Source organism: Zootoca vivipara, chromosome 7, assembly GCF_965207765.1.
Source record: "Zootoca vivipara chromosome 7, rZooViv2.hap1.1, whole genome shotgun sequence".
Taxonomy (NCBI): Eukaryota; Metazoa; Chordata; class Lepidosauria; order Squamata; family Lacertidae; genus Zootoca; species Zootoca vivipara.
The window spans coordinates 90,682,056-90,701,074 of record NC_142590.1 but is presented as its reverse complement, the minus strand read 5'-3'; positions in this window follow the sequence as shown (position 1 = coordinate 90,701,074).

Sequence of the window (19,019 nt, the reverse complement as noted above, 5' to 3'; positions counted from 1 at the left end):
CTTTAATACTGGAGGAGACTGGTGCTGGAGGAGACTCTTGAGAGTCCCATGGACTGCAAGAAGATCAAACCTATCCATTCTTAAGGAAATCAGCCCTGAGTGCTCCCTGGAAGGACAGATCGTGAAGCTGAGGCTCCAATACTTTAATACTTTAATACTGGCTCCAATACTTTAATACTGGAGGAGACTCTTTAATACTGGAGGAGACTGGTGCTGGAGGAGACTCTTGAGAGTCCCATGGACTGCAAGAAGATCAAACCTATCCATTCTTAAGGAAATCAGCCCTGAGTGCTCCCTGGAAGGACAGATCGTGAAGCTGAGGCTCCAATACTTTGGCCACCTCATGAGAAGAGAAGAATCCTTGGAAAAGACCCTGATGTTGGGAAAGATTGAGGGCACTAGGAGAAGGGGACGACAGAGGACAAGATGGTTGGACAGTGTTCTCGAAGCTACGAACATGAGTTTGACCAAATTGCGGGAGGCAGTGCAAGACAGGAGTGCCTGGCGTGCTATGGTCCATGGGGTCACGAAGAGTCGGACACGACTAAACGACTAAACAACAACAACAACATTAAAATTTAAAGTGCAGCCTCATTTCAAGTAGGCCATAAATCCAAGCTATGAGGGAGAAAAACACAGGGGTCAGGCTGAGTCTAACCCAAAGGCCAGGCGGAACAGCTCTGTCTTGCAGGCCCTGCGGAAAGATGACAAATCCCGCAGGGCCCTGGTCTCCTGGGAAAGAGCATTCCACCAGGTTGGGGCCAGTACTGAAAAGGCCCTGGCTCTAGTAGAGGCCAATCTAGCCATCTTATGACTCGGGATCTCCAGAATATTATTATTTGTGGACCTTCAGGTCCTCCGCGGTGCATACCAGGAGAGGCGGTCCCGTAGGTACGAGGGTCCCAAGTCGCATAGGGGGAGAATGGAAGAAAGGGTGGGCATAGGGATTTGGAGAACGGAAAGATCTCAGAAGGCAAGTAGGAGCCAGAAAAAGGGGTGCGGAGAGAGTGTAAGAACAGACTTTCTGATGCAGCAAATGGGGCTGCAGAACCAACCACGATTTGCGAGCTAAAAATGGCTTCATGCACTCTGGGAAATGAACCAAGTGAAAGGAGTTACACAGTGTTGCCTCCAGGCCCTCCCTTGCTTGTCTAGTCTCCATTGGAAACAGGATGCTGGGTTCTTACAGCTGATCCAATAATTACGTTCTTGTTAACACTAACTTTTAAATAGCAGTGGCAGGTTGCAGCGAGGCTTTGGGGATTGTCTAGCTTTCCCTTTGCGGAAAGAATCAATTAGGCCAGGACTATAACAGGCTGAGTAGCATCTGACCCGAATCGGGGGCCATGAACCTCTGGAGGGAAAGGTGCAGGGTTGGGGCTCTCCTGAGCTGCTTCAGAAAGTTGCTGCTAAATTTGTTTTGGCCTGGTATGATGCAGCTTTCACTTGCGTCATGCCACCGTAAACGCAAAAACCTCCATCCATCTGAATCTATTTCAAGACGAACCCCTCCTGCTGGCATTTCACAGAATCGGAGAGTTGGAGGGGACTGCCTAGGGTCATCTAGTCCAGCCCCCTGCAATGCAGGAATCCCAACTGAAGCATCCCTGACAGATGGCCATCCAACGTCTGCTTAAAAATCCCCAAGGAAGGAGAGTTCACCATTTTAGGGGAGTGGGGATGCAGACACTCCCAGTTTGCCTCGGTTTGCCCTATCCTGGCCTCTGTTATAAGAGACTTTAACACATTTTACATCTTTTGGGGTGTTGTGAAGTATAACCCCACAGACCTGCAATCGGAACACCTTTGTTTGCATACCACATTTCAGCTTTCTACTACAGTATCTTAGCCGTGGCAATAATCTAGAGCAGGCATCCCCAAACTTCGGCCCTCCAGATGTTTTGGACTACAATTCCCATCATCCCTGACCACTGGTCCTGTTAGCTAGGGATCATGGGAGTTGTAGGCCAAAACATCTGGAGGGCCGAAGTTTGGGGATGCCTGATCTAGAGTGACTAGAGATGCAAGGTGCTGTAGAAAGGTTTAGAACGGGGGACCCCAAACTAAGGCCCGGGGGCCGGATGCGGCCCAATCGCCTTCTAAATCCGGCCCGCGGACGGTCCGGGAATCAGCATGTTTTTACATGAGTAGAATGTGTCCTTTTATTTAAAATGCATCTCTGGGTTATTTGCGGGGGCTGCCTGGTGTTTTTACATGAGTAGAATGTGTCCTTTTATTTAAAATGCACCTCTGGGTTATTTGTGGGGCATAGGAATTCATTCATATTTTTTTCCAAGATATAGTCCGGCCCCCCCACAAGGTCTGAGGGACAGTGGACCGACCCCCTGCTCAAAAAGTTTGCTGACCCCTGGTTTAGAAAGATCATTTGTTGCTCTGCTGAACTTTTCTCTGTCCCCAACCACCACTGACATTTGGTCCTCAGGAGGCTAGCCAGAAGCAAATGTGCCCCTCCAGCTACAGAAGTCCCCCCACACACATTACCCTACAGAGACAAGTACTTTCTGATGAGCTGGGTCAAAAGTGCCCCTACCTTTGTCCTCTCCTAAGGTCCTTTGTCTTCTACATTGTCTTCTGCATTTTTGACCTCAGGGTGTTTGGCTGCACAAATATACCCTCCAAGTCTACAGTGAAACCAAATGGCTCTTACCAACTGCCTTGGGTAATCAAAAGCCACATTAGAAAAAGATAATTGTCCTTTTATGCCTTTAGTTGGGGGGGGGAGCAGATACTCCCAGTTTGGCCAGACAGTACCATGGTTCCTCCAGCTGCTTGGATTCCAGAACTCCACCCTGTCTCGAGTTGAAAGAGGTTAGTATAAACTCATGCCATAACAACCACTCAATTTTTTTTCTCTCTCTTGTTTAATTTGGATGCAGTTTTCCTAGTTGTTCACAGCTTAGTTGGCAGAGCAGCTGCCCTTAAACATGCCAGGATGAATTATATCTATCCATCTATAAACAGAAGGTTCCTCGAATCAGCCAGTTTTTTAAGGGAGGAGAGCTGTTTTATTTATTTGTTACAGACACTTGTATACCGCCTTCCTTTCTCCACGTAGCTCAAGGTGGTATACATGGTTGTCCTCCCCACAACAACCCTGTGAGGGTTAGGCTGAGAGATGGCAGGTTAGGCTGAGAGATGGCGACTGGCCCAAGGTCACCCAGGGAGCTTCGTGGCTAAGGAGGGGTTCAAACCCTGGTCTTGGAGGTCATAGGCCAACACTAACCACTGCAACACACTGGTTCTCTTTCAAGGTGTAGCATCCATCAATTCTTGGCACACTTATTGTTCACTCAAGGGGCAGGTGGCACTCATCCACCTGGGAAGGAGAAGGAAAACTCTGGTCCTAAGCCACCTCCGCCTTGCAGAATATCTTCAGGAGAAGAAAAGGCAAAGGAGTAAACCCTGCCTACACAAATCCAGCGTAGAGTCCCTAAGACTGTTGGGTGGTGCCTTGTACGCCACCTCCTGGCAACTCCTGCAGCCAAGCTGGTGACAAATGTCTTGCTCCGCTTTCTTTTGGACCGCATCAGTGAGGCTGGGGGTGTCTTGTCTGGGCAGCCTAGCACCTCTCAAGACAGTTGGATGCCAACCATATCATTCACAGATCAACCATATTGCATGAATTGATTTGGCTTTACCCCATTTAGTTGCCCCACTCACATGATTTGCAGGGCGTCGTCGTAATGGATTTGTCCTCCCCAAGTAAAACCATTGTTTTTATGTTGTTAGCTTGCAAAGGAGGAGATGTCCAGAAAAGGAAGGGATGTGGTAGGGGAGCTGGTTCAGGGTTAGGGAGCTGGCTAGGCTGAGAAACAGTGACTGGCACAAGGTCACCCGCAGAGCTTCATGGCTGCGTCTCCCAGGTCCTAGTCCAATGCTCTTAACCACTACACCACGCTAGCTCTCCCATTTCAAACTCAGCACAAACAGACCACCTTCCTGCCCTCCAGCATAGAAGATCATGGATGTTTAGTGCTGCATTGCAAAGCCCAGGCAGGAAGAGAGAGGCCAGGGCCATGGGAGGCTGCCAGCAAGCTGGACAGCCAGGCGTTGTGAGGATACCTACGTATTTCCATATGGCTGCAGTTATAATTGGGGTGTGACTCTGGCAGTGTGAAAAAGCCGAGCCACCTCAGCTGGGACGTAACCCTGTGCCTCCAAGGAGGCATTGCACTGCACTAGGAGAAGCTTGGAAAGAGGCTCAGCTACACCTGTGGGATTGATGAGACCTAAGGCTCCTTCCAGGCACATCCTTTTGCCGGTGTTGCTTTTCAGCCCTGGGAGAATGGATGCTGCCCAGTTTCAGATGCCTTCTGGATGACATCGTGAATGCCCTTTTGGGGGGGGGGGGTTGCTCACCAAAGAACAGGGCAGGCAACCTAAGGCCCAGGGGCTGGATCCGGTCCAATAGCCTTCTAAATCCAGCCCACGGACGGTCCAGGAATCGGCATGTTTTTACATGAGTAGAATGTGTCCTTTTATTTAAAATGCATCTCTGGGTTATTTGTGGGGCCTGCCTGGTGTTTTTACATGAGTAGAATGTGTGCTTTTATTTAAAATGCATCTCTGGGTTATTTGTGGGGCATAGGAATTTGTTCATTTCTTCTTCAAAATATAGTCCGGACCACCACGTGGTCTGAGGGACGGTGGACTGGCCCACAGCTGAAAAAGGTTGCTGACCCCTGCCAAAGAAGGTGGCTCACACCCAATAGTCACTTTGGCATAGAGTTGCCAGATCAAGACCACCCCAGCCCCTGAGATTTCAGGGCCCAAGCCTGAGACCTGGGTGTGGTCCCTGGTGCGGATACAGGAGAAGGCGCCTTGGAGACAGAGGTTAATTGGGAGCAGGGAAGGACACAACACACCTATGCTATAATTTGCAGCCAGCTCCTGCCAGGCTGAAGCTTCCAAACTGCATGCGAAGTCTTAATATTTTTGTTGTTATTATAGACAGGGGTGTTGGGGAGGGGTAGTACATCTGGTGAGCAATGTGTCATGCTCCTCTTGTGACCTTTGGTCCCCACCCTGCACTCAGCTCTCACCTGTAGCTCCCAGAAGCTGTTGGCATGTGACAGCGGCCACACCCCAGGAACGGCTTTGACTGGCCGGCCAACCCAGGTAAGGGTAGTTGACAGATCTCAAACTCTCTGTGGGTTAGGGGCTTCCCCTCAATGCAAAGGATTGAGTGGACATGACCAATAGTGGGTCCAACAGACACGAAGGTGATTTCTGCACATGCTGCAGAGGGAAGTGAGGGGCAGGTGGGGCTCGTCAACCTGGGAGGGGAGCCCATCTAGGAGGAGGAAAACTCGTCCTAAACCCCTGCTGCCTTGCGGAATATCCTTGGGAGGAGAAAAGGCTGAAAACACTATGCAAATCTGGAGTGGAGTCCCTAAGGGCAGTTGGGTGGCACATTGTATAACCTCCTTTCTGCAACTCCTGCAGCCAGTCGGGTGTCAAACCGAAGTCACTTTGGTGCTGCTAAAGCATTGGTTTCGCTTCACCCCTGGAGGCTCACTCCATTGCCTTTTGAGACAGATGGATGCCAGCAACAAATTAAAGACCACCTAGAAATTAAAGCTTCCCTCCTGCTTCCTGGAGGGTGCCAACCAACCCAGGAAAGTAACACTTTCATGTGTCGGTAATGTTCACCGATACAAAAGCACATTAACAGCAATATGTATGCTGCACAGGGGAGTCGTATAGGCTGCAGCTCACATTGCGTGGCAAAGCTGCGCTTGCGTCCACATCATGTGTGAACCAGCCCTACACGATCAGGGTCTCAGGATGTGCAGAGGGGCTGGCAAGCAACCATAGTGCTGCCCGGAGGGCCTGCACCACGCAGATCGGCGTTCAGAGTCGCGAACGGTGGCAGCTCAGGAGAGCGCTGCGTGACGCAGACTTCCAGGGGGGTTACATAACTGGCATCGCAGCTGGCAGCTCAGTTGCCTTACGTAATCTGCCAAAGCCGCACATCCCTGGGAACGTGGCCGGTTTGTTTTGGCCGTGCTTAGTGGGCGGGCTTTTATCTCCCGTCCTCCCATCCCACCCGAGCCAGGCGTTGGAATTGACCAAACACGCAAAAGGCAGCAGCCTCCAGCTCCCATGGACAGACCTCGTCAGCATTGTGTCCTTTAATGGTTTCCGACAATGATCTGAAATGGATTGATTCAGCTCGACTCGGCTTGAATGCTGCTTGTCAATCCCAGCAAGCTGCCCAGCGAGACACGGCCCTGGCGTGGCTCCGAACCTGGGCCACAGGAGACTTCGCTCGCCTCCCCAGGGCCTCTGATTTCCACCAAGTCGAGCTGGCCGGGGGGTGGGGTGGGGGGTGGGATCATTCAGTGCCTTGGAAAGCTGCTGTTTATCTGCTCCACTCAATCTTATATCACAAGGGGAGCCTGCAGGATCCGGCCATTGGCCCATCTAGTCCAGCATCCTGTTCTCACAGGGGCCAACCATATGTTTGAGGGAAACCCGCAAGCAGGATTCAAACTACAAAAGCAGCCTCCCCTTCCCCTGTCTCCGTGGAAACTGAGTACAGCCACCTTGTCTAGTAGCCATTGATAGCCTCCTCCTGCATTGCAGGGGGTTGGACTAGATGGCCCTCAGGGTCCCTTCCAACTCTACAGTTCTGTGATCCTTCATGAGTTTGTCTAATCCTCTTCCAAAGCCATCTAGCTTGGTGCCCATCCCTGCCTCCTGTGGAAGTGAGTTCCACAGTTTAACTACTTGCTACATGAATAAATCCTTTCTTTTATCTGTCCTGAATCTTCCAACATACACAGCTTCACTGCATGTCCAGAATTAGGAGAGAGGGAGAAAAACTATGCACGATTTCATAAACTCCCACCATGTCTTCTCCTACTTGACTTTTCTCTAAACTTAAAAAGTCCTAAACCAGGGCAGTCAAATTTTTCACACCAAGTGGTCCACAAAAGTACAGAACCCGCAGGTTGCAGGTCGCACACTGAATTAAATTTCCATCTTGTAAATTGAAGTGTTTCCAATATATTTAACATCATTTAATATCCACAATATATTTAACTAAATATATCTTAATTAAATGCACAATAGATTTAATTATCAAACAAATTTAATGCACAAGCAGATGTAAGCGCTTCCATTAACAAGGCTTTTTTCCCCCCTGGGATGTTGCTATGAGCCGCAAAAGGAGGACTCGTGCACAGCAACTTGACCCAGTCTCTTCAGCCCCCCTTGATCATCTTCTTGTTCAAGAAGAAAAAGAGTGAAGCTGGCCTGGAAGCTTTATTATTTATACCCCGCCCATCTGCCTGGGTTTCCTCAGCCACTCTGGGCGGCTTCCAACAGAAAAATAAAACACAGTAATCTATTAAACATTAAAAGCCTCCCTGAACAGGGCTGCCTTCAGATGTCTTCTAAAAGTCTGGTAGTTGTTTTTCCTCTTTGACATCTGTTGGGAGGGCGTTCCACAGGGCAGGCGCCACCACCGAGAAGGCCCTTCTTGTGGAGGTGAGGCCTTATCATAGATGATGACAGGGAGCGAGGGCACCTCACCTTAGAAATTATGGCAGAATGTAAGGGAGGAACCTCAAGGAATTAAAGGCGCAAGATGGAAACACCCACCCGGTTGTTGCACACACAGCTTCTTTGAAACATGGCCTCCCTCCGTCTCTCTGTCCCCTTTCAGTGGAGAACAGGCGGCCTCCTTCTGCTCTTGTTCTCCGAACTCTTGTTCTTTCTTCCCTTCTTCCTCCAGGTGCTGGAAGAATGTAATGGGAACTGCCATTAGCACCGTCCCCCTAATGGCTTCTTTCCCCAGGTGCCTGCATGAGCGTGACGTTTATTCCCTCCAAACCCCTCACAGATCATTAAGCACAAAGGCTCAAAGAACAGGAGCCCTGCAAGGCCCTCTGGCTGGCGTTTTATGAGTTCTTTTCTAGCACCAAAACAAGAGCGAAGAAAAAGTCGTGAAGAATAAGGTCTCTCTTTCTCCTTAAGGTCATCGGGTCTGTCCAGCATCGTAACAACGTGAGAATGTAAGAATGGGCCATCTAAGTCGGGCATGTTGTGCAAGAGCAACTCTCCCCTCCTGTGGCTTCCAGCAACTGGGATTCAGAAGCATTACTGCCTCCAATTGTGGAGACCCAGGCGAGGGCCGACTTTACCCAGGGGTGCAAGGGGTGCAGGGCACCTGGGCATACCTGCCAAGTTGCTGTCAGAGAAATAAGGGACCAGGCGGGAAATAGCAGACCGGAAGTAGCGCTGCCGCCATTTTGGAACTGGGCAGAGCATGCTCAGAAGTGACTTTTGATGCTGCTTTGCCCAGTTCCAAAATGGCCGCCACGCCAGAAGTCGCACTGCAGCCATTTTGGAACTGAGCAGAGCAGCATCAAAAGTTGCTTCTGAGCATGCTCCGCCCAGTTCCAAAATGGCCGCTGCGCCAGAATAAACCGGGGGGAAACAAAAAAATCTGTTTTTTCAGCTAGGAACAGCTGGAAAAACGGGGATTTCCCGGGGAAAACGGGAGACTTGGCAGCTATGCACCTGGGTGCCAAATTCTGGGGGGTTCCAGGCGCCCACTGCTGAAGCCACCTAAGCTCTTAACTATCTACCTATTATGAAATAATAAATAATTTTGATCAAGCTAGAAAAACAAAATACATATATACCTAGGTATTACCAAAATGTATGCCATTTACCAAAGACGCGCCACACCAGCAGCGGCGCTTGTCATTCACAATGGCACCGCTTGTCAGACTCAATAGCACCGTGTGCATGAAATTAACTTAATTTGGGGGCGCTGGGCAGATCTTTGCACCCCGGTGACGCATATGCTAAAGACAGCCCTGGCAGGGGCACTGAGGTCCTGAGGCCAGTGTCTTCTTCATCAGTCCCTCCGAGTACTATGGAAGCAGAGGAGATTGTGGAGCCCAGTCTTCCACCGCTGGCAAACATTTTGCTTGCTCCCTTCAATTCACTGAAAACACCTGTGGTCAGGCTGCGTCCCGGTTCCTGGATAGAACTTGGAAAGTTCTGGAGCCAATCAGAATGAAAGGAAGGTGGGTCAGCCGCTGAGGAGTGCCTCCTAGTGTCACTCCAGAGTAAGCGCACAGGAAGAACACGGGGGAGGAATTTGTTCTCCATGCTCCAAAGCTAGGGAACAGAAGTGCTTCCACTTCCGGAGTAAGGTGCACATGTTCCGTTACACACAGGAACTTCAAGGGAAACACAACTTAAGTCAATCCGAAATAAGAGATTGGAGCACTCCGAAATAATTGCCCATGAATGTGCAAGGATAATAATAATAATTTATTATTTATACCCCACCCATCTGGCTGGGTTTCCCCAGCCACTCTGGGCGGCTTCCAACAAAAGATTAAAAATACATTAAAACATCAGTCATTAAAAACTTCCCTAAACAGGGCTGCCTTCAGATGTCTTCTAAAAGTCAGAGAGTTGTTTATTTCCTTGACATCTGATGGGAGGGCGTTCCACAGGGCAGGCACCACCACTGAGAAGGCTGGTTCCCTGCAACCTCACTTCTTGGAGGGAGGGAATCGCCAGGAGGCCCTCGGAGCTGGACCTCGGTGTCCAGGCTGAACGATGGGGGTGGAGACGATCCTTCAGGTATGCTGGACCGAGGCCGTTTAGGGCTTTAAAGGTCAGCACATACAACTTTGAATTGTGCTCAGAAACGTACTGGGATCCAATGTAGATCTTTCAAGACTGGTGTTATATGGTCTCGGCAGCAGCCTCCAATAGCACATCCAGCTGGAAGGCTGGAAATGGAGACCTGCATTGATTGTTGCAATGCATCCCTAATTATTATTATTATTATTATTATTGCATGAGTTTATGGTATAAGAAGGGGGCGTGGCTGTGACTCTCATGAAGGGACCCTGCACTTCTGAATGAGCCACTACGCAACTGCTCTCTGCGCTGGATCAGACAGACGCATTCAGCTACAGGCAAAGGTGCCACAATCCCCATTCCCAGCATCAATTGCCCTATTGATAACAGAATAAACACCCGCTGCAACAGAGGGGGTAGCAGCAAACCTGTGTGCTTCCAGGCCAGTCCTCCCCTCCCTTGCCGTGTTGCTTATATCTCTGCATTTTTCATTGTTTAACCCTCAAGTCGAGATTGACAGAGACATAACTTTAACCGCCGCCTCCCAGTTGAGGACCAGCAGGGTTGCCATGCCAACAGGAGCACCGTTGGGCTGGCAATTTGTTAGCTCCATCCTCACAAACCTCGCAGGTCACCTCCGTCTCCTCACATCCCGCACAACCTTGACTAGATTCGTTCATCTGTCGCGCTTTGGAAAAGTCCAGATGATTTTTATTGTTATTGTTTTCATAGAATCATAGAGTTGGAAGAGACCACAAGGGCCATCCAGTCCAACCCCCTGCCAAGCAGGAAACACCATCAAAGCATTCTCGACATATGCCTGTCAAGCCTCTGCTTAAAGACCTCCAAAGAAGGAGACTCCATCACACTCCTTGGTAGCAAATTCCACTGCCGAACAGCTCTTACTGTCAGGAAGTTCTTCCTAATCTTTTCCTTCCTTAACAGCTGCTTTCTTGGTTCAGTTCTGGTTCTTTAACAACTCTGCAGCAGGGAAAGAGTAAACAGTGTGAGACTCTCCCCAGCCCCTCCTACTGGAAAGAAGCTTCACCTATTGAATTTCTGCCTGCAAAGAGATGTTAAAGGAACAGGAGCACAGTCAGGGTTGCGGGAGCAGAGATTCTACCATTTGCCTTGAGCTAAGAGTCTCCACGGTTTTCGCCCTAAATGGATGCAAAAGGCGTTCAGTAAGGCCTTCCAGAATGGTCCCTGTTAAGAAATATAAATCATTTTGATCTCTTGTGCTTTCACAGTCTACACTTAGGGCTGACTTCTTGCAAAGCCTCACCCTCCTGCTCTTGAAACTCAGCAGTCTTTATTTTGCAGCTCAGCACTTGCAAAAGTGTCTCTTACCGGCCAGTGTCTTCAGAGAAACAATTCACAGTTTTAGACGAGAAGGGCAAAAGCAAAAAAAAATTAAATGTGGAGATGAATCATAGAATCATAGAACTGTAGAGTTGGGAGAGACACCTGAGGGTCATGTAGTCCAACCCCCAACAATGCAGGAATCTCAGCTAAAGCACCCATGACAGATGGCCATGCAACCTCTGCTTAAAAACCTCCCAGGAAAGAGAGTCTACCACCTCCCGAGGGAGACACTTCCACTGTCTAACAGCTCTCACTATCATAAAGGTGTTTTTTTATATACAGTATATAAAAAAATGATAATAATAACTTTTAAAAAGTAGCAGAGATAAAGTCCATTCACTGATAGCATCCTTTGGTTCCTGAATCCAGTCTCATTAATCCAGCTGCTGCATAATGCCATAATGCTTACCTGAGCAAGGAAACTTTCCCACAGTAAAATGACTCACAATTATTCCGATCTTTAACCAATGTTCATGCTCCCCCTTGTGGACATGTGAGTGCCTGCAACCTGAAGCCAAAGCAAGAGGTCAGAGGCTTTTTTATTAATTGATGTATTTTTGTAATAATCATAAATAATTAAGAATAAAAATTTGCACCCCACCAACAAGACCATTCCATTGTAACCATCCAAACTCCCAAAATTTCAACACCCCTTGCGATGGTTTGACCCCTTTCCGTTTTAACAGTACAAATTATACAAACACCCTCCATCTCTCCCCAAAATCATTTCTCCTGCATATCTCCTGCCTTACCTTAATGGCACATGTTAGTTTATCATTAATATCTGAATAAGTGTGCATGCACACGAAAGCTCATACCAATAACAAACTTAGTTGGTCTCTAAGGTGCTACTGGAAGGAATTTTTTTTATTATTATTTTTTACTATGGCAGAACAACACAGCTACCTACCTGTAACTAGAGCTATATCCCACACCTCTTTATACCATTCTTCCATTTTATATTCTGCTTGCCCCTTCCATTTCCCAGCAATAATAATTCATGCAGCTGTCAATAAATTTGTGAGCAAGTCCTTCCTAGCCTGTGAACTTCCCACCCCATCATAAATTTCAGTCAGCTTTGTGATTTCTGTTATCACCTTAAACACCCTTTGCCAAAAAAAATGTACATATTTACACCCCCACCACATATGAACATAATTCCTTGTTTCCTGGCATCCCCTCCAACATAACACTGAATACTCTTTGTTAATTTTTTAATTGTCACACTTCCAAAATTATGTTGTATGCAAGGGTTTAAAGCAGGCATCCCCAAACTTCGGCCCTCCAGATGTTTTGGACTACAGTTCCCATCATCCCTGATCACTGGTCCTGTTAGCTAGGGATCATGAGAGTTGTAGGCCAAAACATCTGGAGGGCCGCAGTTTGGGGATGCCTGGTTTAAAGAGCATCATCGAAGCCCTGGGGCGAGGACAGACCACAACGTGACTGTCACCCATCACCACTGCCTTGATGTGTCTTAATATTCTCTTATTGTCAGCGGCTGTCCCTGGTCTTAAGGAGGGTCATTTCTGAGCCATGCTACCTGTGGAATTACATGGGCCATTGGCCTGATCCAGGAGGTCCATCTGAGTTTGGTCCTTTTAGCTGGCGTTGGGTGGGACTCAGCCTGGATGACAGCTCTGCCTGTGCACACATCACCTGGCCTGTCCCCCTTTCAGCTACACCTTTGCAGGGGAAGTTGTGGCACCCCTCCCTGGCATTGTCTCTTCTTCTGCCTCAGTCCAGGTTCCAACCATCACCCCAGGTTCTCTTACGAGTAGGCAGAAGACCTTTCAGGACTCTAGCTCATAGCTGCCAAGTATCCCGTTTCCGCCGGGAAAACCCCTTTTTTCTTACCGTTTCCCGGCGGTCTCCCGTTTAGTTCTTAATCCCGATATTCTCCCTTAAATCGGCTTCTACCGGCGGCCATTTTTCTGGTGCCGCTTTGCCCTTCTATGGGCATCAGAAAATGGCGCCGCCAGCGCCGGAAGTCGCTTTTACGTGTTTCCGGTCATGTGTGGAAGCGACTTCCGGCGCTGGCGCCGCCATTTTCTGGTGCCCAGACTTGGCAGGTATGCTCTAGCTAGAGTTTTCTTTTTTAAAAAAAAAGCAATTTATTAAATTTTCAAATAAACACATTAAACAATAACAAAACAATCAACAACAAACACAACCACACACAATAAACACAAATTTTTCTCCTTTTAACATCTATTCAACTATCTCAAATTCCCTGTGCTCTGTCGAGCTTTGACTTCCCTCCCTCCCCACATCCGGTTTTCTTATTCACTCCTATCTCGCAGTTCCTTCACTCCCTCTACTTAAAGTCATTTCGTAGGATTTATTTCAGTCCTGCAAGTGTCTTTAAACTTCTACAGTTTCTCTCCATATAGTCCACAAATTTACTCCAATCCATAGCTGCCAAGTTCTCCCCTTTTTTAAGGGAAATTCCCTTATGCTGAATAGGCTTCCTCGCGAGAAAAGGGAAAACTTGGCAGCTATGCTCCAATCTTTTTGGAACCTTGCCTCTCCCTGGTTTCGGATCCTGCTAGTCAGCCTTGCTAATTCCGCATAGTCCATCATTTTCGTCTGCCACTCTTCAATCGTCGGTAACTCCTGAGTTTTCCATTTTGGGGCTAACAAAGTCCTAGCCGCGGTTGTCTGGACTCTAGCTAGAGTTTTCTGCCCTCTTCTACCACTGCTGCTGCTTATTGATCCCGGATCATTCCCCACCTTTCCCCCTTTTAGTTTATTCATATCAATTATTTGTGCCACACCTTTCAGAATGCAAGTAAGAAAGACACATTAATAAAAGCATTGCAGGATTGTGACAGGATTGGGGGTCAGTCTGGATGATATCCATGGGTCCCTTCCAGACCTGTGATCCTGTATCTGTGAGGTTTAGAATCTACTAGAAGTAAGCCAAGGAACTGGTCAGGTGATGGCCTTAGCTGGCCAGTTAAGCACCGCTATTTACATGTCCAAAGGAGTTGCTCTGTTGCCGTAGAGACAAACGGGAGGGCTTTTCATCAACTTGCCCAGCTGGATGCCACATCATCCTAAAATGAAGAACAATAGGCCAAAGAGAGGTTGAGTTTTGGCTGATGCCAGAAGCTTGCTGCATGCTAGACCCATAACTATGGTTTAAAGATCTCCCTGGGAACCTAACAGCGAGTCAATATATTTCGGGGTGTTAATGTTGAATTATGGTGCTGGAGGAGACTCTTGAGAGTCCCATGGACTGCAAGAAGATCAAACCTATCCATTCTGAAGGATATCAGCCCTGAGTGCTCACTGGAAGGACAGATCCTGAAGCTGAGGCTCCAATACTTTGGCCACCTCATGAGAAGAGAAGACTCCCTGGAAAAGAGCCTGATGTTGGGAAAGATGGAGGGCACAAGGAGAAGGGGACGACAGAGGACGAGATGGTTGGACAGTGTTCTCGAAGCTACAAACATGAGTTTGACCAAACTGCGGGAGGCAGTGGAAGACAGGAGTGCCTGGCGTGCTCTGGTCCATGGGGTCGCGAAGAGTCGGACATGACTAAACGACTAAACAACAGCAATGTTGTGAGCCCTCCTCCATCCTATGCTCAGGATATATATGAGTGTAAACAAAACCATATGAAGACACCACAGTCCCACTGATCTTTGCTCAAAAAAATCCCCAAACCCTGGGTAAGCACTGGAAAGCCTGGAGTCTCTTGCTGCTTGGAGACTGGGGTGCAGGCAACAGTATTAACATAATATGTTCATTGGGATCTGCCCTGTAGCAATGGGTACCTGTATTTTTTAAAAAAAATGTAACCTGGACCAAAGTGTGAGATGGTACAACTAATTATTTCTGCAAGGTCTGTAGCAAGCAGACTTCTTGGAAACCGAAGACAAAGTTTTTTCTGCTTGGTCTGAAGCCCCAGAGGCTGCGATGCACGGAGGCGGGGGTGGGGGCGGGTACAATCCACTTGACACAACAGGTACCAGACGCCTTGACATACACTTCTGTAGTTCTGTAAGCTGATTCTGACTCAGTGGGGAAGCAGGCTGACAAAACTGTTCCCCAGCAGAGCTCTTTTTGCCATGCAGGATTAATAGCCTGGCTCTTTGCTTCTGCCCGAGTGCTGAGAATTAAGCACCTGTGAAGAGAAGTTCTAAAGCCCGGAGCAAATGAGACAATTAAAACCTCATTCCCTTGGCAGAGAACAAGCAGGAGCCCCAAACAAACTCCGGGGTTTTCTTCCTCCTCCTCCTCCCCTCCAGCCTCAAACTTTGGTTGTTTGATCCCTGGAAGTTCATCTGCCTTTGGAGTATTTTCATGCTACTGATGCTTGCTGGATTGGGGGCAGGGGGCGGAGGAAGGGAAGTGCAGTGGGTGCGAACCGCCCCGGGTGTCACTACTGAGGGGGGTGACAAAATGCCAGGCGGCACTCATCACGGGGCTTGCAGCGCGCCTGAGCCACGTGGCTCTCCTGCGAGAGACGCCGTGGCTTGAGCGTGCGCAGGCTCCGCGCTGCCCAAACAATCTGTCCACTGCCTCCCCCCCCAACTGTAGGGTGGCTGAGTGGGAGGAGGCAGGCAGACTCCAGAGGCCCCGTGGTGCGCCCCGCCTTGCCCCTGTGGGCGGCTCACCCCACCCCTGGGCGCACCGCCCCAGGTGCCCGAGCGGTTTCCTCCGCCGCTGATTGAGGGGGTGGCTGCTCCCCACTTTTCGAATGCTGGGGGGGGGGACATATCCAGCATCATTGCTGGCCACATTCACACCATACATTTTAATTTACTTACTGTGTTCCTTTCACTCTTTTTTTCCTTGGGCGCAGAATTTCAGTGTCGATTTATGCTGCTTATACAAAGGTGCATTTGGGGTAGTAAATTAAAGTCTCGGCTCGGATGACGAGTGCAAAAAAAACAGCATTGCAGAGAGTGCTGCAAATCAAGAAATGGGCACTTTGGCTGGCTTAGCCTGGAGGTGGGAAGCTGAGCATTTCATCCTCAGCTGGTTTCGAGTTTTGCAAACAGGGGCCCACCAGTTACCAACCCCTAGACCCATAGTTCCCAAACCTTTGGGGGCCACTGCCTCCTTGGTTCCATAAACCCATCCCCAGCAGCCCCCTACCCTATAAAAAGCATCGTTCGGAATAGCACTTTGCACGACCCACTAAGGAAGATAACAGCACCATGGAATTCAAAGCGGTAACAATTGATTGCACATTTATGCAAAACCCGATTAAAACTATTGAGTTTAATTACAGTGGTACCTCAGTTTATGAACACAATTGGTTCCGGAAGTCTGTTCATAAACTGAAGCGTTCATAAACTGAAGCGAACTTTCCCATGGAAAGTAATGGAAAGTGAATTAATCCGTTCCAGATGGTCCGCGGAGTAAGCATTCATAAACTGAAGCAAACTTTCCCATTGAAAGTAATGAAAAGTGGATTAATCCGTTCCAGACGGGTCCGCGGAGTACTTAAACTGAAGCGTTCATAAACTGAAGCATGGGTGTAATTGGTTCTGGAAGTCTGTTCATAAACTGAAGCGTTCATAAACTGAAGCAAACTTTCCCATTGAAAGTAATAGAAAATGAATTAATCCGTTCCAGATAGGTCCGCAGCGTTCATAAACCGAAAATTCATAAACCGAGGTGTTCATAAACCGAGGTTCCACTGTAATTCAATAAAATGGATGGACTTGATCCAGTGATACAAGCTTTCCAGTACAAGTCCAATAGCCATTTGAACCTCCAGCACTGCCCCCAGCCGCCCCGTTGCCTCTTATTCCCCCATAAAATACTTGCAAGAAGTAAAAATCCAGACGCAAAAAGTTGCGAGTTTTTTTTTTAATCACCCAAAGAAAGTTGTTGAACTTTCTTGGGGAAGTTTTTTTGTTTGTTTGTTTTTTAGGTGGAGGGGAACTTCCGAAAACCCAGACATTTTGACAATTTCCAGAAATTTCCCACTGACACTAATTCCGTCACTGGGATCACATATGTCTGGACGTTTGGCAACCCTATCGTAAATAGGGTTTGCAACTCCTAGCAAGCCCAGAAATTGGGAGTTGTAGCCCAAATGAGGGGTGGGTGGTCTTTAGGCTTGGGGAATTCATCCCCAAAAACTAGAACCCTGAGATGCAGGAAGAGGAGCCTATTGCAAAAGTACTTGCTTAGAATTTTAAAATCCTGAGCCCAGGCATTTGGGTAGCAGGACCAGACAGGACAGAACTACCACCCAGAAATCCACTTCTGGGTGGAAACTCAGCCACTTCCTTCCTTCCAGCAATATAATATAATGTATCATTGGGATAGGTGGGAGTTATTCTGTTGGGAGTCCTTGCTAACGTACTTCAAAACACCCAGAGATCTAAAGATGTATCTCCTGCCCACCCACCTGTCAGTCCAAGATGTCTGCAGGGCAACAGGTTTGGGGACAGCCACCCCAGATTATTAATCCCCCCTAATTCCTGCCCATATGGATTTCCCAAATCATTTGTCTCTCTGAGATGTAGGTCAAAAGGTGTGTTATGTTTATCATGCCAAGAAGAAGAAGAAGAAGAAGAAGAAGAAGAAGAAGAAGAAGAAGAAGAAGAAGAAGAAGAAGAAGAAGAAGAAGAAGAAGAAGAAGAAGAAGAAGAAGAAGAAGAACTTGATACAGCTACTTTTAGTCTGAAGGCAAGACGACTGAGGACCTCCCCTCATAAACATCCCCTCCCAGCTGTCGCTCGCACCTTCAGGGTCAAATATCAGCCAAGGAAAAACTGGCACACATATGGGCCTCCATCCCTTGGTTCATCTATGCCAGGGGTGGCCAACTCCCAAGAGACTGCAATCTACTTACAGAGTTAAAAACTGGCAGTGATCTACCCCCTTTTGGGGGGTTCAGGTCAAAGTTGTTGAGCTTTTTTGGGAAGGAAGAAGGCCCTTTTTTAAGGCATTCAGATCAAAGTTGTTGTTGAGCTTTTCTTTTTAGGGAGATGGAGAGCACCATTTGGGGGGGGGTGCAGGGCAAAAAAAAATTGAGCTTCTTTTAGGGGAACCAAAGTTGTTGAGCTTCTTTGGGGGGAGCCAGTGATCTACCATTGATCTACCACAGGCATCCAGTGATCTACTGGTAGATCACGATCTACCTGTTGGACGTGCCTGATCTATGCCAAGGATGGAAACATTAGGCCTGAGGGCCGAATGTGGCCCTCCAAGCTTCTCCATCTGGCCCTTTGGACTCTCCCCAGCCAGACACCCCTACTAGCCCAGCTTTGCATCCGCCTTGAAGGCTTTTGCCTGACTGGGATTTGTCCACGAACTCAGAAAATGCCTCTTGTTTTGCGTTGATTGCTCTGCCCACTTGTGACTTTGTCCCCACCCCCACCCCAAAGAAAGGTTGCCCAGAAGATAATGCAGCCCTTAGGCTGCAAAAAAGGGGGTGTCTCCTCCCCCCCCATGATCTATGCTCTTGACAGCTGGTGCAAACTGGCCCTGTAAAATTGTATTCCAGGTAACATGGAGGTTCTATTTGTGGTGTTACATATCTGGCATGGTCTGCTTCCACATGGAAGTCATCCCTTGATGTCGCAGTCATCCAGTGATGGGAAGCCAGCAGCTTCCCCCTCCCAAGCACGCCGTCCCTCCATCCACATAGAACCACAGAATTGTAGAGTTGAAGGGATCCTGTGGGTCATCTAGTCCAACCCCCTGCAAAGCAGGAATCATAGCTACTCACCTGCTTCTCTTCCTCTCCGACATCCCGACGCCAAGGACCCCCCGGGCACAGCATGCCCCCAAAATGGAGACAGAATGAAGCCACTCTGTCAATTATTTTCCTCTCTCTGTTTTCCCGAGCGCTCTGCATCGCTGTCCCATAAACTCAACTGACATGAACTACGAGGGCAGAGATTGCAAGAGACTTTTAATTTGGGTTCAGCTAGTTCTTCCACCCCGAGAGATCGATTTCCTACGAAGATGAATCGCGGGTGTTGGGGCCCGGCAGACAGGTGGCATCCAAGCGTTTTTGCTTACTCCTGGCATGAGGAAATATA